Raw genomic sequence first — 22,359 nt, forward strand, 5'->3', positions numbered from 1 at the left:
GTTTTATTTCTTTTTGTGTGACATTCATTTGCCTTGTTTCACACAACATATATTTTTAGCAAAGTCTACCGGTATTTCTAACTCTCCGTTTAGGTCTTTATTTTCCGTAGGTGCGGTAGTGTAATGGTTATGTTACGGGACTGGTAAACCAGTGGTCTGGAATAATAATCCAGAATCATCGTGGTCTGCTGTGCCCTGTACAACATCACACAGCAGCGCAGCTTAGTGCTGCCGGACAAACTAGTGGCTCAGCGCAGAGCCTCCTTGGAAGAAGAGGAAGAGGACGAGGAGGAGGACGAGGAGGAGCATGAGTAGGAGGATGAGGAGAAGGACGGGGAGCCAGATGTGGCCAATGCAGCCACACGTGACCACAATGCTGGCCGTCTGGCAAGGGAAGTACTCATCCATGCCAGATTTGTGTAAGCTTATGCTTCAAACACTAATGGCTGGCAGATGGACAGGAATATAAGGCCGACATTCTCAAAACCTCATGCATCATCTGTCCAATAAACGGAGGTGTCCGCTTACTCTCACCACCATCATTATACATGGAATTAGCCCTGAGACCTCAGTCTTGAACTTCCATTTCCCAGAACACATAGGCCAGAACCTCAACACTTTGCCATCACTTTTGTTTAATTACATCACAAAAGGATGACACTCGATATTTAACAACACTATAAAACAACACCCAAGTGACTACCCTTGTGATTATTAGTGCTTTAACTCCCTCTTACACGTACTCCTACATGGTGCTTCCCCTGTGGCTTCAGCAGATGTAGAGGCACCTTACTCACTTTGGTGCTGCGCCTGCTTAGATGCCTTTGGCGGGTGTCCTCTGGGTTTGAGAGCCTGTGAGGGCTCCTCCACAGTCTGCTCTTCCTACGGCTGTGCAGGGGCTGAGACGGCCATCTCAGTTGGGTGAGGAACCTGGAGCTCTGACCGAGGGCTCTGCAGTGGCATGGTCATGTGAATGCTTGGAGAGGAGCCCACACTTCCTTGTTGTCTGCCACCAACATCCCCCTCCTGGGTCACCTGCACTTCACTGCTAGCAAGTGACTGGAGAGCACCTTGCTGCACATTAGTGGGGCCATGAGGACCCATCTCAGTACTGACAGTCCTCAAAACATGGACGTCCATGTACCTCTGGTGTCTATCTACAATAGCTGCCCATCTATCCTCCATAGCAGACCATCTATTTAGAAGAGTCACCATGTTCTGTTGAGTCTGGTGTGTTATGTCCTCCGTGGAGGTTGCCACACTCTCCATGGCGGCACGTTCATGTGCCATTGTCTCCACAAAGGCAGTGCTCATGTTTGAGATGGACTCCTCCATTCTCTCCACACTCGCAGTTACCCTGGATGCAAACCCTGTCAGAGACTCCTGCACTTGTTCCTGGAGTTCCAGCACCGCTCGCTTTTTGAGGACCCCAGAGGCACAGTGTCTACATGCAGCTGATCTGAGCTAGGAGCGTCCTGCGATCTGCTGATGCTCACTTGTGAGCTGTGATATACCAGGTGACAATAATACTCTATGTCGCGAAGAACCCCCCTGAGGTGTGCATATCTGCGCTGGTGCGGGGTGCGCTGAGTACTGGTGACGCTACTCCCTCAGAGGCTCTGGATTATTATGAGGATTCATCTGGCTCTTCCTCCTGGACAGTGGGGAGGGGGGCTCTTGATGGTCCTATGGGAGAATAAACGGATGAGTTAGGCATCAGATTTGGAGATAGCAGACACATCCTACTGTGCAGATGATCAGAAGTCAAGCTTTATGAGCAACATATGCCATTGCAATCAATGAGGAACTGTAAAAACAAGGGATGAAATGCATTCTGTCACCAGCTTCCTCTAGTGAGCCCGTCTCTCCGTTCCCCCACTTCCAGCTCCTCGCCACCTCCCATGATGTCGCAAGCAGCCTCCTCAGCGTTAGTTAATGTGGCAAGTGATGGTGTGGACACAAGTGGAGTTTCAGCGAGAGTGATGGAGTGAGTGTGAAGAATACATAAGGTAGAATCTTAGAGGGAGGCCAGGATGGAGTGAGGTGGCAAGAGGAAGGAGCCTCCCTGTGCGTTGTTAGTTGTTCTCATTGGATAACAGTGAGAGCGAGTGTAAGGCCTGCATAGCAGAATGGTGAAGTGATTCAGTACAGAGAGAGCGATAGAAAGGTAAGGGTGCAAGGGAAGTAATGGTAAGGTGCGATGTTGAGGAGCTGGCTGACAATGCAGAGTGCAGGTGATGAGAAGGGAAGGGAAGCAGAGTGAAGGTCAGTGTGATGTGATACTCACTTTTGATGTTCGGACAAGATCATTGAAGCGTTTGCGGCACTGGAACCAGGTGCGTCCACACAATGACCTTGCGCTGACCTCCTCAGCTATCTCCAGCTAGGCTGCATTCGTCTGTTGAGGAGGCTACCTGCGGCCATGGTATGGAACAAAATGTCCCTGCGCCCTCTTACTCCCTCTACAAGTGCTTGCAGGGAGTCGTCATTGAATCTAGGAGCAGCCTTCTTGCCTGTTGTAGTGTATGTGCCTTTAAGTCAGAACTACTTTTACAGCTCCTGCATACTGTAGCACCGGCAGTGACCACACCTGTATATAAGCTTTGCGCATGCCTCTGTACCCCCAGTCTTGAGACTACCCTCCTCCAGTAAAGGCCTGTTTATTGTTAATGTACAGCATCCGTGTGATTATTTAATAACAGCATATCCACTGAACCACGGATCCAACAGTGGCGACGCGTGTCGATTCGAATCTACCTGCAACATAAAAAATAAAAAAATAGTCGAGGCCAGTAACACGGGCGTCGACCACGAGCAACCGCCCAGCAGTCAGGCAGAGATTGAACTTCGCAGGGGAGGCTGTGGAGAGCCGGGCTTGGTTCCCCAGCCACGATGAGCAGCAAGGGACCGACGACAGGTCCAGCGCAGACCCTTCCCAAGCAGCGGCGGCTGGAGCCGACCGATGGTGGAGAGAAAGCTGAGCAGCGTCGACTGGGTAAGACAGAGGGTGAAAAGCGCAGGGCGTAGACGGGGGTTGAACACCGAGCAGCGTCGAGAAAAAGAAAACAAAACGGAGAGAGAGAGGGTAGAGAAACAGCCGGGTTCTAGACTGAGCGGCATCGAAAAATATAAAAAGAAGAATGCGCAGAGCACAGCCAGGCCTCACGGGCTGAACAGGGTCCGCGGGGCAAAGAAAGGGGAGCGCGGGAGATGCCATTGAGCCGCGGAGAAGAAGAAAGAGCGTGGGAGACGCCATTTTTAGAAGCCGCAGCGGAGAAGAAGGGCGAGCGCGGGAAGGAAGGAAAGCGCGGGAGACGCCATTTTGTGCCAGCGGAGAAGAAGGGGAAGCGCGGGAGGCACCATTTTTGACAGTTAACTCACACCCAAGGATGCCGAAGAGTGGCAGTATCTCTACGTTCGACAATGAAGTCGAAGATTGGGCGACATATGTGCAACGTATTGAGGTTTACTGCAGGGCGAATGAAGTGCCAGATGCTAATAAAGCACTGGTTCTGTTAAATTCCATGGGTGCAAAAACTTATGGGTTACTGCGAAATCTAATAGCCCCAGGGAAGCCGGTAAACTAGAATTTTGAAAGCATAGTAGAAATCCTACAGGACCACTTAAACCCCACACCGCTGCTGATAGCAGAATGATTTAAGTTCCATAAAAGGAACCAACACATAGACGAAAGCAATGCTGAGTACCTAACGGAACTGCGCAAGCTATCGAAACACTGCCAGCTTGGAGCGGGACTAGCAGATACGTTAAGGGACAAGTTTGTGTGTGGGCTACAAAGTGAAGGAACCCAGCAACGGCTTCTATCAGAAAAGGAACTTACGCTGGACAAAGCTTTCAGTATGGCAGTATCACACGAAGCAGCCGCAAGGGGCGCTGCAGAGATACAATGGAGACCGCAAGAATATGGCACCAATGAAATGTCCTATGGAACAGGGAAGTGCTATCGCTGCGGCAGAACAACACATGACCAGAAAGATTGTTGGTTCAAGGACCAAGTGTGCAGACAGTGTGGGAAAGCAGGACACATAGCAAGAGCCTGCAGGTCTGGGAAGAAAACCAACAGTAAGAAATCTCCACAGGAGAAGTACAAAAAGGTGCACCAGGTGATGGACAGTGGTTCAGACAAACAGAAAAGTGACACAGACTCCGGAATCAAGGAGCTGGGTTGTCTGAAACTACATAAGGTAACAGAAATGGAGGACCACCAGACTATTTGGGTTACACTCAAGATAGACGGAGTCCAAGTGAAAATGGAATTGGGCACAGGGTCAGCGCTAACAGTCATAAATCAAAGAGACTACAAGCGGCTATTTTCACACATACCCTTGAAAGCTACAGAGATTGTCTTGAAGACGTATACGGGGCAAAAAGTCTACCCCAAAGGAAAAATAAGGGTGAAAGTGACATATAAAGGCCAGGAAATACCTAAAATGGATATATATGTATTGCCAGATGGAGGACCACCACTGCTAGGACGTGAATGGATCCGGAAGATACAATTAGATTGGTATTCCATACAGGCACTGAAGGTTGAGGCCAAAAAGGATGACGATGTCACACCTGGACGACTGTCAAAAATGCTAACTGACGCAAAAGAAGTGTTCCAGGAGGGACTAGGAACACTAAAAGGAGTAACAGCAATGATTAAAATAGAGGAAAATGCAAGCCCAAAGTTTCTGAAGGCCAGACCAGTCAGTGCCTTATGCGATCAGACCAGCTGTTGAAGCAGAGCTGGAAGGGTTGGAACTTTCAGGAGTACTGTCCAAAGTGGACTGGAGCGAGTGGGCTACACCCATCATTCCTGTAATGAAGAGGTCATTGAGTAATACGCCTGGGGAACCAAAGAAGGTCCGCATTTGTGTGGATTTTAAGGTGACAGTGAACCCAGTCCTTCACACGGAACAATATCCGCTTCCACGAATTGAGGATATTTTCGCCTCACTATCTGGAGGTAAACGCTTCACCAAAATTAATCTAGCCCAGGCGTACTTGCAAATGGAGGTAGAAGAAGCTTCGAAACAATACCTTACGATCAACACTCATAAAGGTCTCTATCAATACAACTGGCTGGTGTTTGGAGTAGCCTCGGCTCCGGCTATCTGGCAAAGGGCGCTGGATCAGGTCCTGCAAGGGATTCCAGGGACCCAGTGTTATTTGGACGACATCTTGCTCACGGGCGAAAATGACGGTGATCACCTCGCCAACTTGGAGAAGGTGCTCACCAGATTAAAGGAGTATGGGCTACGAGCTTATCGCCACAAGTGCGAGTTTTTCCAGAAACAGATCTCGTATTGTGGCCACGTCATCGATGAAGAGGGGTTACATAAGTCCCCTGACAAGATTGAGGCAGTAGTCAAGGCTCCAGCACCGGAAAATGTCTCACTACTGAGGTCGTTCCTCGGGCTGGTATACTACTACCACAAGTTCTTACCAAATTTGTCTACGGTATTAAACCCACTGAACACCCTACTGCAAACAGGGGTACCATGGAAGTGGGATGACGAACGTAGACGAGCTTTCCAGAAGTGTAAAGAATTGATCACATCAAAAGAGGTGTTGGCCCATTTCAACCCAGCACTACCAACTCGTTTGGCATGTGATGCATCACCCTATGGTATTGGAGCGGTGCTGTCGCACAAATTCCCTGACGGGTTGGAGAGGCCAGTAGCCTTTGCGTCTCAGTCACTAACCTCAGCCGAGCGCAACTACACCCAGATTGACAGGGAGGCCCTCAGCCTCGTGTGGGGAGTAAAAAAAATTCAACCACTATCTGCATGGGCAGAAGTTCACCTTGCTGACTGACCACCAACCACTTGTCTCCATCTTTAATCCTAAGAAGGGCGTTCCAGTGATGACTGCACAGCAGTTACAAAGATGGTCCCTGTTTCTCGGGGCGAATCAATATGAAATAGAATATAAAGGCACGAAACAGCATGGGAACGCTGATGGGCTATCGTGCCTGCCACTGCCTACTGTGGAGGAAGCACCAGCAGTGGACCCTATCGAGATATTTTATTTGTCAATATTTGAACGATTGCCAGTAATGAACGCGGATATAGAGAAGGAGACCCGCAATGATCCGACGCTGTCTCGGGTATATGAATTGACGGTGAGGGGATGGCCAACTCATGGCGATTCACTGTTGCCAGCATTCTCATCCAGAAGAGAACAGCTGTCAGTATGCCAGGGGAGAGTGATGCGTGGATCCAGAGTGGTGATTCCACCCAAGTTAAGGGAGAGAGTGCTAAATGAGCTACATGAAGGTCATCTGGGGGGAGTGAAAATGAAAAGCCTTGCTAGGGCTTATGTGTGGTGGCCGGGAATCGATCAACAAATCGAAGACCTAACTAAGAGCTGCTTAGGATGCCAGAAGGTCCAAAATGCACCACCACATGCCCCTCTACACCCATGGGAGTGGCCCTCCTCTCCATGGCAACGGGTGCATATTGATTTCGCTGGTCCATTCATGGACTCAATGTTCTTAATAGCAGTGGATGCTCATTCAAAGTGGCCTGAGGTGATAAAAATGTCTTCAACCACTACAGAGAAAACGATTGCAGTCCTACGGACCATATTTGCCAGAAATGGTTTGCCAGAGCAGATTTGCTCTGATAATGGATCACAGTTTGTGTCCGACGAGTTCCAAAAATTTATGAGAAGGAATGGGGTAAGGCATTACACATCCGCCCCGTATCGTCCAGTCACAAATGGATTGGCTGAGAGGTTCGTACAAACCTTTAAGTAGGCGATAAAGGCCATGTGCGACGATGAAATTCCACTACAGCATAAGATGGACAATTTCTTATTAGCCTACCGAAACGCGACACATGCAGTTACCAACCAGACCCCAGCCATGATGTTCTTTAACCGAAGGTTGAGATCTCGTCTGGACTTGCTCAGACCAAATGTGCGAAGAAATGTTGAGGACAAACAACTCCAGCACATCAATGAGAAGCTGACAAGGAGCTTCAATGTAGGGCAACCAGTCTTGGCCCGTGACTATCGAACAGAGAAATGGCAACCCGGAACGATATGTACAAGGCAGGGGCCATTAATGTACACAGTGGATGTCGGTGAGAACATTGTGAGACGCCACGTCGATCAGATCTTAGCGTCACAGGAATGCGTCAACCCCATGCCTCGAGTACCTGGGGATGAACCCGACATACCGGTAGCATCTACCTCAGACCCAGTAGCAGTGGAACCCGATGAACTACCCGATGAAAAGGGGTCAGAATTGCCTCTGCACCAGGAACAAGAACCTCCGGAAAGGCGCTATCCTGAAAGGGTCAGGAAGCCGCCCCAAAGACTGAATCTATAAATGGACTTTTGTTGCTTAATGTACATGTTGAAATGTTAATTGTTATTTGAATATTAGGGGTACTACTAATCTAAAATGGGAGGAATTGTAGTGTATGTGCCTTTAAGTCAGAACTACTTTTACAGCTCCTGTATACTGTAGTACCGGCAGTGACCACACCTGTACATGAGCTTTGCGCATGCCTCTGTACCCCCAGTCTTGAGACTACCCTCCTCCAGTAAAGACCTGTTTATTGTTAATGTACAGCATCCGTGTCATTATTTAATAACAGCATATCCACTGAACCACAGATCCAACACCTGTGGCAGCACTCATGGTGATCCTGGCCCTTTCCAGCAGCAGCAGCAGTGAGAAATGAAAGGCTGAGGCTACAGGGAGCCCTTAAAAAAAGTGCAGCAAAGACCTCATTAGTGTAGACCTACAGACCCGCTCCAACTCATTGCAGCAGGCAGCGCGCACGATGGGACTAACATAGAAACATAGAAGATAGGAGTAGGCCATTCGGCCCTTCGAGCCTGCTCCGCCATTCAATGAGATCATGGCTGATCATCCAATTGACTAATTGGACCAATTAATTCAAAGTGGGACACTGGGAACGGCTGAAACCGGCAGCGGGTCCGAAACCAGCACACCAGGCAACCCGATTCCATCCCACCTCCTCCATTAAAATCGAGTCCTGAGAATTTGAATCTCACCATGGCAGTCTAAGAATTTGAATTCACTTAAAAAAATCATAAAATAAAAAACTGGTATCAGTGAATATAGGAAGATAGAAATTGCTAGATGAAAGAGGACCAAGGTTCAGCTAGTTTACCTTCTACCATCCTGGTATGCATATGATACAATGATAATGGAGTTACTGTGTCCCAAAAGGTTATTTTCTGAAAGAAATCTCTCTAATTTCCTTTTAAATGAATCAATACTAACTGCTTCCATCATCTCTCTAGGGAGTCTGTTGATTAGATTGACCACTCACGCATTGAAATAAGTAAAATAAAAGACCCTGAATCTGTCAGATTTTTGTAAAAACTAAACTGCTTCACTGAAGTCCTTTAGGGAAGGAAACCAGCCATCCTTACCTGACCTAGCTGCATATGTGACTCCAGTCCCACACCAATGTGGTTGACTTTTAACTAAAAAGAAACTCAGTTGTATCAAACTAAGGATGGGCAATAAATGGCAGCCTTGCCAGCATGGCTCACATACCGAGAATGAATAATAATTTAAAAAAATTATTTGTGGAAAGTTTTATCTTGGTCTGTCATCACTGCACGGGCCGATAGAGCATAATGTTGCGAAACTATTTTTTAGACAACTGTTTGTTCTGCTGTAAATGCAGACGATGTCATTACTATTGGTGTGACCATCATGTAAGGTCATTACTAATGCATAATTAAATCACCACCGATGATATAAATAGCACCATGGAGCCCATTGAGTTTGTCAATTATGAGGCACTAATTGGTTTTCAACAGTGATGTTAATAAAACTACATTTTCAATAGCACAGCAGATAAATAAAGCTCTTTTCTGCATAGATACAGCAACATGGCTGCAAGCTTTGTCATAGCTTGCCACTACAGACTGAAGAGCAGAAGGACACAGGCCTACAGCATATGTATACGACAGATTAGCTTTCTGAATTTGGCTGACTCAAATGTTGCTGTTACTTCCATTTCGCCAAACAATTACTTCAGCAATGCGACAATTTAAAGATGTCTCTGGAACCTGAGGTTCCCAGGAGTCATGCACCAACTCACAGTTTACAAGCAATGGGTGGGGTGCCACTCTGTAGAATGGTAGAAGTGGCAGCAAGGATGTGTGTGTGAAATTATCTGACTCCTGACATATGTGTTTCAGTGTTCCCTAATAATTCTCTGCTGCACTCAGTGTTGATTAATAAACATAAATGTAGACATATAAGGACTTGCATCCTTTTCATCCAACCAGTGTTTGTATGGAATGCAAAACTGCTGATATTTTGCCAATCTCTTGCAGGTGAGTAATATTATATGGACTAAGGCTAATACATTCAATGCCAAGGCTGAAGGTTTTCTGCCAAAAAGCAACACAGTGAGGCAATCAAGCAAACCAGATGATGGTTAAATGCACACTTGGCCTCCTCAAAATGAGATATCATTACACAAATCGCTCAAAAGACTGATTATCATGTTATGCCCAAGAGGGTTTGCTGGATATAACCAGGACACTGTGCGCTACATACATACGTAACCAACCGTGAGATATGAGCAGACTTGCAAATGGGTTACTGTGAGTGTGGAGAAGATGAAATGAGAGTCCAATCCCCTTCACTGGATAATGCCAATATTGTTGCCACTCTCATTCAGAACTACTTCACATTCCCACTCGTATTTGTAATGGTATGTCTACAGGATGGAGTATCATTTATATTTTCTTGTGTGTGTTGATCACTGCCTATTCTATTACTTATCAACAAATTGATGACTATTCAGCAATTGGGTACAGAGATATGTCTCAGTTAGACCAGGTCATGCAAGCAGTTACCACCTCCAAACCAGTTTTGTATTCTGAGGGCAGTATTTAATGCTGGGCAGCAATGTATATGTTCACACATACCTGACATAGGAATTAAATTAGGAACTTTGAAGTCAAAATAAGAAGTGAAACCTGAATTAACTGAAGGTATTATATATGTGCATCATGAAAAAGAAAGTTATATATTGCTAGAACACAAAAAGTAAAAACAAATACATAGGTCACAGTTAACAGTGCAAGTGATAGTATGTATTTAATTCAGAAGGAATTGCTTAGCCTAGAAATTGGATAAAGCCCAAAAACGAGCACATGATTGCAATGCGCGATCAACCCATGCCCATTTCTTCCAATGCAGGCAGCACGCAAAATTTGTGCTGCTGTAAGGGGTTTTCCTCGAGAGATTTCCCTGAGGTTTCTCTCTCCAGAGGCCTCTCTCTCTTGCACAGTAAAACCTTGAGTGGTTCGACCCACTCGCCCCTTAGATTCTATACTCTGGACTTTGGGGCAGGAACTACAATGTAGAGAAAACTCTTGTAGACCAAGTTTGATGAAACAAAATGAAATTTTATTGCATAAGGAAAAATATCAAATCAAATGCAAGCAGATAAGAGAGTACATGGGAGGGAAAAACACGAACAGATCATAACAACACAGTACTAACTAAGGCAAATACAGGCATCTTATACTCTACAAAGATCATCATGAAATAAGGAAACACACGGAACATCGAGGGACAACAACTCATGTTAATTGTACCCTTAAATCCACCCCCTTATTAAACCTATCTAGATCTGATTGTGAAGGGCCGGAAACATGCTCATCAATCCCACTAGGAAGTGCAAGGTTTTGAACCAGTCTGCGTTTGATCCTTTCAGGCTTTCCATCTCCTCATGGATCGTGGAACCCCTGTGAGCTACGCCACACCTCTCTCCTGAGGTGGGGGTCGGGGGCGGCTGGACACCGGCGGGCCTGGATGTCGGTGGGGTCGAGGATCGTCGGCTCGACCCTGGTCAGAGGAGCCTTGGGCTGGCTCCCATCGCTTCTTCAGTTTGGTTTTTTACCTCTTCTCCACAGCCGGGGTGGTTGGAAGGTTTCTTCTCTTGGGGTTTTATTATTTTTTTTCTTCTCCCAAGTTGGGTCGATGGCCTCTCGTTTCGGCAATGGCCTGGGGATGGTCGATGATCTCCCGATGTGTTTCCCCGGGGTGGGACGCCGGCTTCGAAACGGCCTTCTTGATGTTGGCTTGGTTCTTCGTCCTCCTCTGATGGTGGAGAGGAGTTTGCTGATCTTCTCCCGAAGCGACTCCTCTTCACCCACCACTTCTCTCTCTGAAGCTGTGTCTGTGTTCAAGCTTGCCCCAACTGCCGAAAAGTCTTCCAGATATACCTTTCTTCCAGAAGCTTCCGTCTCCCGCCAAAATCAGGTTAGTCTTTGTTTAACTTTTAGCGGGCTGGGAGCACAGCTGGGTAGTTATTATATTTTTAAATATTTTTGATGGCCGGTAAAGGCCCATCTCTTGTCTGGAATGACCTTCATTGTTTTTAATGTCCTGCTGATCTCGTTATCTAGTCCTGGGTGCTGTTCTCATGAATATGAAATTGTCCCCTTTTGTCTGGGTCAACATTTAGATGGCCTCTGTCTCCAGGCCGATCTTGACTGGATCTGCATCTAATCCATATGTATATGTGTGGGTCTGGTTTCGTTCTCTCAGAAACGGCTTCCAGAACTTACTGTGGTTGAATCCACAAAGCTGTCTGAGGTTGCGCAGGAACCATTTTAAAGTGTCCCAATAAGCTGGTCACATGGTATGGTGGCCATTTTGTATGCCCCTTTTCCTGGGCTTCTTTTAAAACAGTCTTTAAAATCACGGCCTCTTCTGCCATTTGACCCTTATCAATACAAAGTCCAATTTTGCGAATCCTACACTGCCTGTTAATTTATATGATTGCAGAGTGCAGCCCAATGCTAAACACGCTGCTAAGTGGCTGCACACTCAGCAGGGGGCCTAAGTTCGTGTGAGGTTAGCACAAATTAAAGCTAGCCTGCACTTCTTCAAGCCAGCCTTCACCTCTTAAAGGGGAGGTGCAGTTGGACGAGAGCAGGTTCTGGAGGTCGAAGGGAGTTTCACCTGGGGAACACACAGGAATGGCACAACATGCCAGACAGAGGGCTCAAAGGTTCTCCGATGCAGCACTGGAGATCATAGTGCAGCGGGTGGATGGAAGGAGAGAGGTCTTGTATCCGCAGGGTGCCAGGAGGCCCTCCAGGCAGATGCTGCAAAGGCAGTTGGAGCAGATTGCATGGAGGTTAATAGAACAGTGTTGCCCTGCTGAAAGAAGTTCAATGACCTCACATGAGTGGTCAAGGTCAGTGAATGCATCTTCAAATGCCTCAATTCACCACACCCCCATAACTCACCCAGCAACAATCTCTATCAATCACGACTCATACCTCACATTCATATGCTCCATCTCACCCTCATACACTTACTATTGCTGCAACCCTCACACCTGCATGTCACAGCTTGCACACACTGCCAGCTATTCAACCATGACAGGCACATCACCCAAACACATTGCACCATACTCACTGACACATTTTCCTCTCTTTTGCAAGACAACGTGGCACACAACCACAGGCAGCAGCAGCTAACCGGAGGTGGACAGGGTCTCTTGTATATCCTTACCCTGATCGAGGAGACGGTGCTTGGCATTATTGGAGGGGCTGTGACTGAGCCTGTGGTCATCGGCGGGTCTAAAACTATTGAAGATGATGGTATGCTGATTCCTTATCCTCCTTCTCACATCCCACTTCCCCCTCATCCCTCAATCTCTTCTGATTTACAAGTTGCAGATGGTGTAAGCATGCACCTCTTGCTTCCCCCACCCTTGCTCTACACACCTGAACCCTACCGTTGTGCCTCTTTCTTTCTGATACCTAAGAACTCCAACTCAGGAAGGCAGTGATGGAAGAGATAGAGGAGAGTAATGATGAAGAAGAAACACCGTCACTCAATCTCACACTCGCAGCCACCAGCTCAGATACTAGCAATGCACGTACTTTAGAGGGTAGTATAGAGTTTGGATCTGCATGTAGTGAGTCATTAGGCATGAGTGGGCTGCAGCCAAGCCAGGGGAAAAGGGTAGCACAGGTGCCAGCTCCCCAGAGGGCGAGCTCGCACACGGGTTCTGCTGCACAGGACTCAGATAAGGACTTCAATGAGGTGGCCCACAGAGGAAGGCTGATGGATGTGCACAATGAAATGCTTGATGCGTTGGCAGGCCTGAGTGCAATGTCAAAAAGCTTGGAGGAGCCCACCACCATTCTTGCACAGGGCTTTGCACAGAGATTGAAGCCTATGTTTTCCTGCCTGGAAAGGGGTGGGCAAATGTATTAGCTCACTTGTGGACCTAATCATCATGTAGCGTCTGATGGCCGATGTCTCAGCTTCCATTGTAGCACAAGCAGAAGCCACCCAATGACTGAGTGCTGCAGTGGAAGCTCAGCCTATTGCAACGCAAGCACAGACTGCTGCCATCGTGGCTGTGGTTACCAGTGTTGAAAGGGGCTTGCAGGGTGTCACACTAATCCAGCAATCTGTCCTCCAACAGATTGCTAGGATTGCTGAGGAGCTGCTCCAGGGGAGTGGTAGTGGCTCCGTGTAGCACGAACCTGCTGTCCTCTCTCAGGATGACAGCATTCGTCCTCCCACCACTGCCATACCAGGCCAGACTGCTGATGCCCATGTCGAGATGGTGAAGTCCGAAGCCAGGCATTCTAGGCCCAGAGCTGCTTGAGATCATCCTGCAAGTCCATTTGCAGTCTCCCCCACTGAAAGTCAGCAGCCTTCCACCAGCCATGCTGCAGCCACTGGGGTACCACTGCATAGGAGCACTAGGACAGGCAAAGGCACACGGGAGACAGGCACTAAGGGAATGCACAAGGGTCATTAGTTGACTTTTGAATGAAATATTGGAATGGTTTGATTTATAAATTTGGTTTGGAGTATTTGTTTTGTGGTGGCTTTTATTGTAGCATTGTGGTCAAGAGAATGCTGTGACGATCAGTAAGATAGGGAAGGTAATGTGTGGAAATATTGAGGTTGCGTACACTCATACCGCAATCAGATGAGTCGATCACAGAGAGCCTGGACAGAAAGGAGCTGTCTGGGTTGCCTCCTCCTTTCCACCTCCTCCCTTCCTCCTCTTCCCCTTCCTCTGCCTCCTTCTTCTTTTCCACCTCCTCCTCCTCCTATTCCTCCTCCTCCTCTTCCTCCTTTTCCTCCTCAGCCTGCCGCCATATGCCTGGTGGCAAGGGCTGTGCCCGCATGATGGCGAGGTTATGGAGCATGCAGCAGGTCACGATGAATCTTGAGACGCACTCTGGCAATTATTGCAAGACTCCTCCAGGGCGGTCCAGGCAGTGGAAATGTTGTTTAAGCACGCTAATGGTCTGCTCGATCACATTCCGAGTGGCATCATGGTTTTCGTTATATGTATGCTGGCCACATGTGCTTGGGTTGCATACGAGAATCATGAGCCAGGTGGTGAGTAGATAGCCCTTGTTGCCCAGTAGCCATTCTCTGGTTTGCTGTGGTGGCTCAAATGCAGATGGTGCAATGGACTGCCACAGAATGAAGGCATCATCACTGCTGCCAGGATACCGAGTGTTGACCTGCATGATGCGCTGAGTATGGTCACACACCAGCTGGACATTGAGGGAGTGAAAACCCTTCCAGTTGCGGTACATTTCCGAATTGATATGCGGCACCCACAAAGCGACCTCTAAGTAGGTGATGATCCCTTTATATAGCACTGTTGGGGGATCATTCCTGCTGCTGTGAGAGGTTGAGAGAGGGCATTAGCTCCAGCGTTGAGGTTGAAAATGGCAGCGCTGGCGTCAAATCAGCGTTGCACGCTGATTGATGTCACAATCTGCCTAACTTTCATACAGTCGGTGCACGCTCCCTGCGCTGATGCTAATCTCCTCAGCAAAATGGCACGCAACACGGCCCACACCAGAAATGTGCGCGCGCTGCTTGGATGCCATTTTGTGTCCAGGCACTATGGAAAAAACAGGTGCTACGAAGCCGAAGTTCATGGCACTTTTCATTAAAGCAATCAAAAAGCCTAATGGAATGTTGACATTTATCTCAAGGATCTGAATTACAATAGGGTGAATTTTAACCCCCAAAAATGAGTGGGTTAGAGTCGGGTGTGATGTTAAAATTTTTTAAATCTCAAACCCGACACTAACCCGTCTCCAACCAACTGACCTCCGGGCTTAACGGAGGCGGGACAAGGGGTGGGCAGTCAACCCACTCACAGGAGGCGGGTTGGCAATTTAAATATTGCCAACTTCCCTAATCAGGATTGGCCACCCACCGGACTGCCCCACAGGGATTGGACCCCCCGGGGCCAGGGATTGGAGAGTTCAGACACCCCTCAGGTCAGGAATTGGACACCACTCCCCTGCCCCCGGATCAGATCCCACTGGGATCGGCCCCTCAACACCCCACGGGTCGGGGATCGGACACCCCCAACTCTCACAGTACAGAATCATAGAATCATAGAAGATAGGAGCAGGAGTAGGCCATTCGGCCCCTCGAGCCTGCTCCGCCATTCAATGTGATCATGGCTGATCATCCAAATTCAGTCCCTGCTTTCTGCCCATATCCCTTGATCCCCTTAGCCTTAAGAAATATATCTAACTCCTTCTTGAATATATTTAATGAATTGGCCTCAACTGTCTTCTGTGGTAGAGAATTCCACAGCTTCGCCACTCTCTGGGTGAAGAAATTCCTCCTCATCTCAGTCCTAAATGGCTTACCCCTTATCCTTAGACTGTGACCCCTAGTTCTGGACTCCCCGACATCGGGATCAGCCTTCCTGCATCTCGCCTGTCTAGTCCTATTAGAATTTTATAAGTTTCAATGAGATCCCCTCTCATTCTTCTAAACTCTAGCGAATATAAGCCTAATCGACACAATCTCTCTTCATACCTCATTCCTGCCATCCCAGGTATCAGTCTGGTGAATCTTTGCAGCACTCCTTCCATGGCAAGAACATCCTTCCTCAGATAAGGCGACCAAAACTGCACACAATACTCAAGGTGTGGCCTCACCAAGGCCCTGTACAACTGCAGCAAGACATCCTTGCTCCTGTACTCGAATCCTCTTGCTATGAAGGCCAGCATACCATTTGCCGTTTTAACCACCTGCTGCACCTGCATGCTTACCTTCAGTGACTGGTGCACAAGGACACCCAGGTCTTGTTGCACTTCCCCTTTTCCCAATCAATTGCCATTCAGATAATAATCTGCCTTCCTGTTTTTGCCACCAAAGTGGATAATCTCACATTTATCAACATTATACTGCATCTGCCAAGCATCTGCCCAATCGCCCAACCTGTCCAAATCGTACTGGAGTTTATCTGCATCCTCCTCACAGCAAACATGCCCACCCAGCTTTGTGTCATCTGCAAACTTGGAGATATTACATCTAGTTCCCTCGTCTAGATCATTAATGTATATTGTGAATAACTGGGGTCCTAGCACCGACCCCTGCAGTACCTCACTAGTCACTTCCTTCCACTCGGAAAAAGACATGTTTTTTCCAACTCTTTGATTCCTGTCTTCCAACCAGTTTTCTATCCAAGTCAGTACCTTACCCCCAATCCCATGTGCTTTAACTTTGCACGCTAGTCTCTTATGCGGGACCTTATCGAAAGCCTACTGAAAGTCCAAATACACCACATCCACTGGTTCTCCCTTATCTATTCTACCAGTTACATCCTCAAAAATTCCAGTAGATTAGTCAAGCATGATTTACCTTTTGTAAATCCATGTTGCTTTGTCCGATCCTGTCACCGTTTTCCAAGGGCTCTGCTATTACATCTGTTATAATGGACACTAGCATTTTCCCCACTATCGATGTCAGGCTTACCGGTCTATAATACCCCTTTTTTAAATAGTGGGGTTATGTTAGCTACCCTCCAATCCATGGGAACTGTTCCAGAGTCTATAGAATTTGGGAAGATGACCAGCAATGCATCTACTATTTCTAGGGCCTCTTCCATTGTACCCTAGGATGTAGATTATCAGGGCCTAGGGATTTATCAGCCTTCAATCCCATCAATTTCCCTAACACCATTTCCCTACAAATACTGATTTCATTCAGTTCCTCCCTTTCATTAGACCCTATATTCACCGACATCTCTGTGAGTTTATTTGTGTCCTCCTTTGTGAAGACAGAACCAAAGTATGTATTAAATTGGTCTGCCATGTCTTTGTTCCCCATTATAAATTCCCCTGATTCTGACTGCAAGGAACCTACACTTAACTTTACCAATCTTTTTCTCTTTCACATATCTATAGAAGCTTTTACAGTCAGTTTTTATGTTCCCTGCAAGCTTACTCTCAAACTCTATTTTCCCCCTCTTAATTAATCCCTTTGTCCTCCTTTGTTGAATTCTAAACTGCTCCCAATCCTCAGGTTTGCTGATTTTTCTGGCCAATTTATATGTCCTCTGCTTGGATCTTATGCTATCCCTAATTTCCCTTGTTAGCCAATGTTGAGTCACCTTTTTTGTTTTATTGTTATGCCAAACAGGGATGAACAAATTCTGTAGTTCATCCATGCAATCTTTAAATGCTTGCCATTACCTATTTACTGTCAACCCTTTAAGTAACATTCTCCAATCCATCCTAGCCAACTCGCACCTCAGACCATCGTAGTTTCCTTTATTTAAATTCAATATCCAAGTCTCTGAATCAACTACTTCACTCTCCATCTTAATGAAGAATTCTATCATATTATGATCGCTCCTCCCCAAGGGGCCTCGCACAACAAGATTGCTAATTAATCCTTTCTCATTACATAATACCCAGTCTAAGATGGCCTGATCCCTAGTTGGTTCCTCGACATATTGGTCCAGGAAACCACCCTGTATACACTCTAGGAATTCCTCTTCCACAATATTGTTACTAATTTGGTTAGACCAATCTATATGTAGATTAAAGTCACCCATGATAACTGCTGTGCCCTTATCAGCTGCAGACTCCCAAAGTGCGGCTGCGGCTGTGGATGTGGCCTGCCCTGGAGTGCTCCCCACCCTACTGGAAGCTAATCCTGTCAATCAAGCTGACTTTTAGACGTTGAGCCTATCAAGGAAAAAAGCCGCACGCTATGGACTTAACTCCACAGCATGAGGGGAAACTTGAACTATGCCTACGCAACCTACTTTTGTCAATATCGGGGCCAATGGGGAAGAAGTTATGCTTCATTTGTAGAGATCCTTGGTCAGACCCCATCAGGAATACTGCGTCCTGTTCTGGGCACCATGCCACAGGAGTGTTATATTGGCCTTGGAGTGGGTGCAGCGTAAATTCAACAGAATAATGCCAGGCTCAGAAGGTTAAATTATGAGGACAGGTTGCATAAACTTGGCTTCTATTCCCTTGAGTATAAAAGATTGAGCAGTGATCTGATTGTTTAAAATGTTAAAAGGATTCAATAGCGTAGATACAGAGAATCTCTGATGGGGGAATCAAGAGCAAGGGACATAATCTTAAAATTAGTGCGAGGCCATTCATGAGTGAAATCAAGAGTTAATCACTTTTTCACACAAAGGGTAGTGGAAACCTGGAATTGTCTCCTCCAAAAAGCTGTGAATGCTGGGTCAATTGGAGCCTTCAAGACTGAGATCAATTGACTTTTGTTAGGTAAGGTTATCAAGGGATATGGCACTAAGGTTGATAATTGGAGGTACAGATCAGCCATGATATAATTGAATGGTGGAGTAGGCCTGAAGTGCTGAATGGCCTACTCCTGTTTCTAATGGTCCTATGTTCCTATGAATGCAAGTCCTGTTTAAACTGGAAGAAGTGTATGCCCTAGACAACAAGTCAGACATTAGTTGTGTCATGTGCACAGTGCTAGTCAAATATTATGTACCATCTGTTGTTATTTTTATCTATTCCTCCCCTCCCCCTCTATTGGACTCACAGTTGGATTGAAGTACACAGTTCTTTGTGTACAATGAATAGCCCCAGAAGTCTAGTATTATATAACCTCTGTTTGGGGATTAAGACTGGCACATAAATAACATGTAAAAATTCTCAACTCATATTATTATTGGCACTGTGCAGCCTTTCTTGATCTGTATAGCAAAATCATTCACAAGAAAACCTCACAACGTGCCCATATACACATATTAACCGAAAGCCAGACACTGTTGCCAAGGATACAACTGTAATCATTTTTTTATAGTAGACAGTGATTATGGAGCCAACAACATGAATTTATAATTAGTGTTTATTGTAGATTTAGATAAATTTATTGTTTTAATCTGGGAAATTTGAATAAAACATTAAACAATTTTTAAAAATTCAAATTTTACTTAATTTGTGGCAGCAGTATTAAATGAAGCATGTAGATATGCCAATATTTATTACACTTTATTTAACATATATATTGCAAGAGACTTAAAAAGTTAACAGCAATCTTTCTGAAATAATCTGCCCAGGTATGTCCTATCCACGAAAAGCAGGACAAATCCAATCCGGCCAATTACCGTCCCATCAGTCTACTCCCAATCATCAGCAAAGTGGTGGAAGGTGTCATTGACAGTGCTACCAAGCGGCACTTACTCACCAATAACCTGCTCACGGATGTCCAATTTGGTTCCGCCAAGACCACTCGGCTGCCGACCTCATTACAGCCTTGGTCCAAACATGGACAAAGGAGCTGAATTCCAGAGGTGAGGTGAGAGTGACTGCCCATGACATCAAGGCAGCATTTAATCGAGTGTGGCATCAAGGAGCCCTAGTAAAACTGAAGTCAATGGGAATTGGGGGGGAAATTCTCCTCTGGCCAGTGTCATACCTAGCACAAAGTACTGTAAGATGGTTGTGGTAGTTGGGGGTCAATCATCACATCCCCAGGACATCACTGCAGGAGTTCCTCAGGGCAGTGTCCTAGGCCCAACCATCTTCAGCTGCTTCCTCAATGACCTTTCCTCCAACATAAAGTCAGAAATGGGAATGTTCGCTGTTGACTGCACAGTGTTGAGCGCCATTCACAAATTTTCAGAAAATGAAGCAGTCCATGCCCGCATGCAGCAAGATCTGGACAACATTCAGGCTTGGGCTAATAAGTGGCAGGTAACATTCGTGCCACAGAAGTGCCAGGCAATGACTATCTCCAACAAGCGAGCATCTAACCACTGCCTATTGACATTCAATGGCATTACCATTGTCAAATTCCCCACCATCAATATCCTGGAGGTCACCATTGACCAGAAAGTTAACTGGACCAGCCACATAAGTACTGTGGCAACAACAGCAGGTCAGAGGCTGGGTATTCTGCGGCAAGTGTCTCACCTCCTGACTCCCCAAAGCCTTTCCACCATCTACAAGGCACAAGTCAGGAGCGTGATGGCATACTCTCCACTCGCCTGGATGAGTGCAGCGCCAACAATACTCAAGAAGATCGACACCATCCAAGACAAAGCAGCCCGCTTAATTGGCACCCCATCCACCACCTTAAACATTTACTCCCTCCACCACCGGTGTACAGTGGCTGTAGTGCGTACCACCTACAAGATGCAGCAACTCGCCAAGGCTTCTTTGGCAGCACCTCCCAAACCCACGACCTCTACCACCTAGAAGGACAAGGGCAGCAGACGCATGAGAACACCATCACCTTCAAGTTCCCCTCCAAGTCACACACCATCCTAACTTGGAAGTATATCGCCATTCCTTCATCGTCGCTGGATCAAAATCCTGGAACTCCCTCCCTAACAGCACTGTGGGAGTACCTTCACCACACAGACTGCAGCATTTCAAGAAGGCGGCTCACCACCACCTTCTCAAGGGCAACTAGGGATGGGCAATAAATGCTGGCCTTGCCAGCGACGCCCACATCCCATGAATGAATAATGGTGCTAACGAGGCACCAGAGCACGCACGCCAATTCCCGCAATCCCCCCACACAACTCCGCCGGTAACAGTGCAATGCTCACTAACTGTCCGATCTGCGAAATTGATTGTTGCCATCTACCTTAGTGCCTGGAGTAAACAGCGACAGGGAGAGCTGGCATGAAGCACCAGGAAGCCAGCTCCAGGGATGTTATTGAAAGAGATCATCAGTAATGACTCACAGCTGTCAGATTATTGGAGTTTCAGTGGTTTCTTGTTCAAGAGACTTGAGCATCAATGTTCCCTCTAATTTTTTTTTGTACTGTGCAGGCCACAAACTCCTTTGAGCGTGACCTTTTCATCTGTTGGCAAATTTTACAACAACAACATTGTTTACAACAACAGTTTTTACAACAACAGCAGCAACAGTAACCAGTTCAAAGCATATATATAGTAATGCCATGTTGCTACTCCACCGTCTCAAATCAAGAGACAATCAGACAAGGTTCTATACACGTTTAACTTAACCTCTTTGCTTTTGAATTCCATTCCTCTAGGAATGAACCCTGTGCTTTATTTGCACTTTTATGGCTTTTGCTAACCTGCATGGCTATTTTAATGATTTGTGAATCTATGCCCCTTGATCCCTTTGCACCTGTACTCCATTTAGACTCTTCGGGGGAAAAATTGAGTTGCTTTGCACCTCCTGTTCGTGCCCCACAAAATTCAGTGGGAGGTTAGTGGCGGCAGTAGCTGGTAGCTCCCCGCTCGCACCCCGGCCTCCAACTTGGCTCGCGCCCCCTAGGCTACCGCCAGACGCTATGTCGGACAGGGTCAGGGTGCCGTGTTTGCACCCGCGGTTGTGCAAATTAAAGGGCAGGTGATGGGCGGCCATTTATTTTTGGGCCGCCTGCCAGCACCTGCCCCCTTTCGCTTCCCGCCTGCGGAGTGCCAGCCGTGATCGGTCAACCCAGTAATCCTTTTGAGTGCCGGGCTCTTTTGCTAGCACCCCACTCCCTGGTGGTCCAGCGGGGCCATGGTGCATGCTGCACTAGGCCCCTCCCTTTAATCAAGGGAAGGAGGTGTGCAGTACTGCGGCATTATGTGCCGACGCGCATGGCGCTGTTGCACCTAATGCTGCGATATTGAATGGGAGTGCCCCAAGAGGGAAGGGGAGCGCTTCCACTTCTCTATATTGCAATTCAATTGTCATTTACATGCCCATTCTGCAAGTTTTTGTTTATGGTAGAATTAATTAAAGATTTTACAAAGATGTACAAACTCTATTTAAAAAAAATTGCTTGTCAGAAATGACTGGGATATAAAAGAACTGCATAATAATGCATTAATACTTCAGAAACGTCACTCAGTTACACGGTTATGCATCGACAAACAATCCAAAAGCCCAAGGTGAGCTGAAAGAGGCATAGCTATTCGTGCAATTTGTATTAATTTTAAAGTTCCCTCATGTCACTATAGCAGTGGCTGCACAAACAGTGGCTTTCCTATGGTGCTGATGTGTTGGATGTCCACGTAAAGCTGGGCTGACACTCTAGTGCAGTGCTGAGGAATTGACTGGAATAT

Source organism: Somniosus microcephalus, chromosome 10, assembly GCF_052327205.1.
Source record: "Somniosus microcephalus isolate GS21.2 chromosome 10, FLI_Smic_1.0, whole genome shotgun sequence".
Classification (NCBI taxonomy): Eukaryota; Metazoa; Chordata; class Chondrichthyes; order Squaliformes; family Somniosidae; genus Somniosus; species Somniosus microcephalus.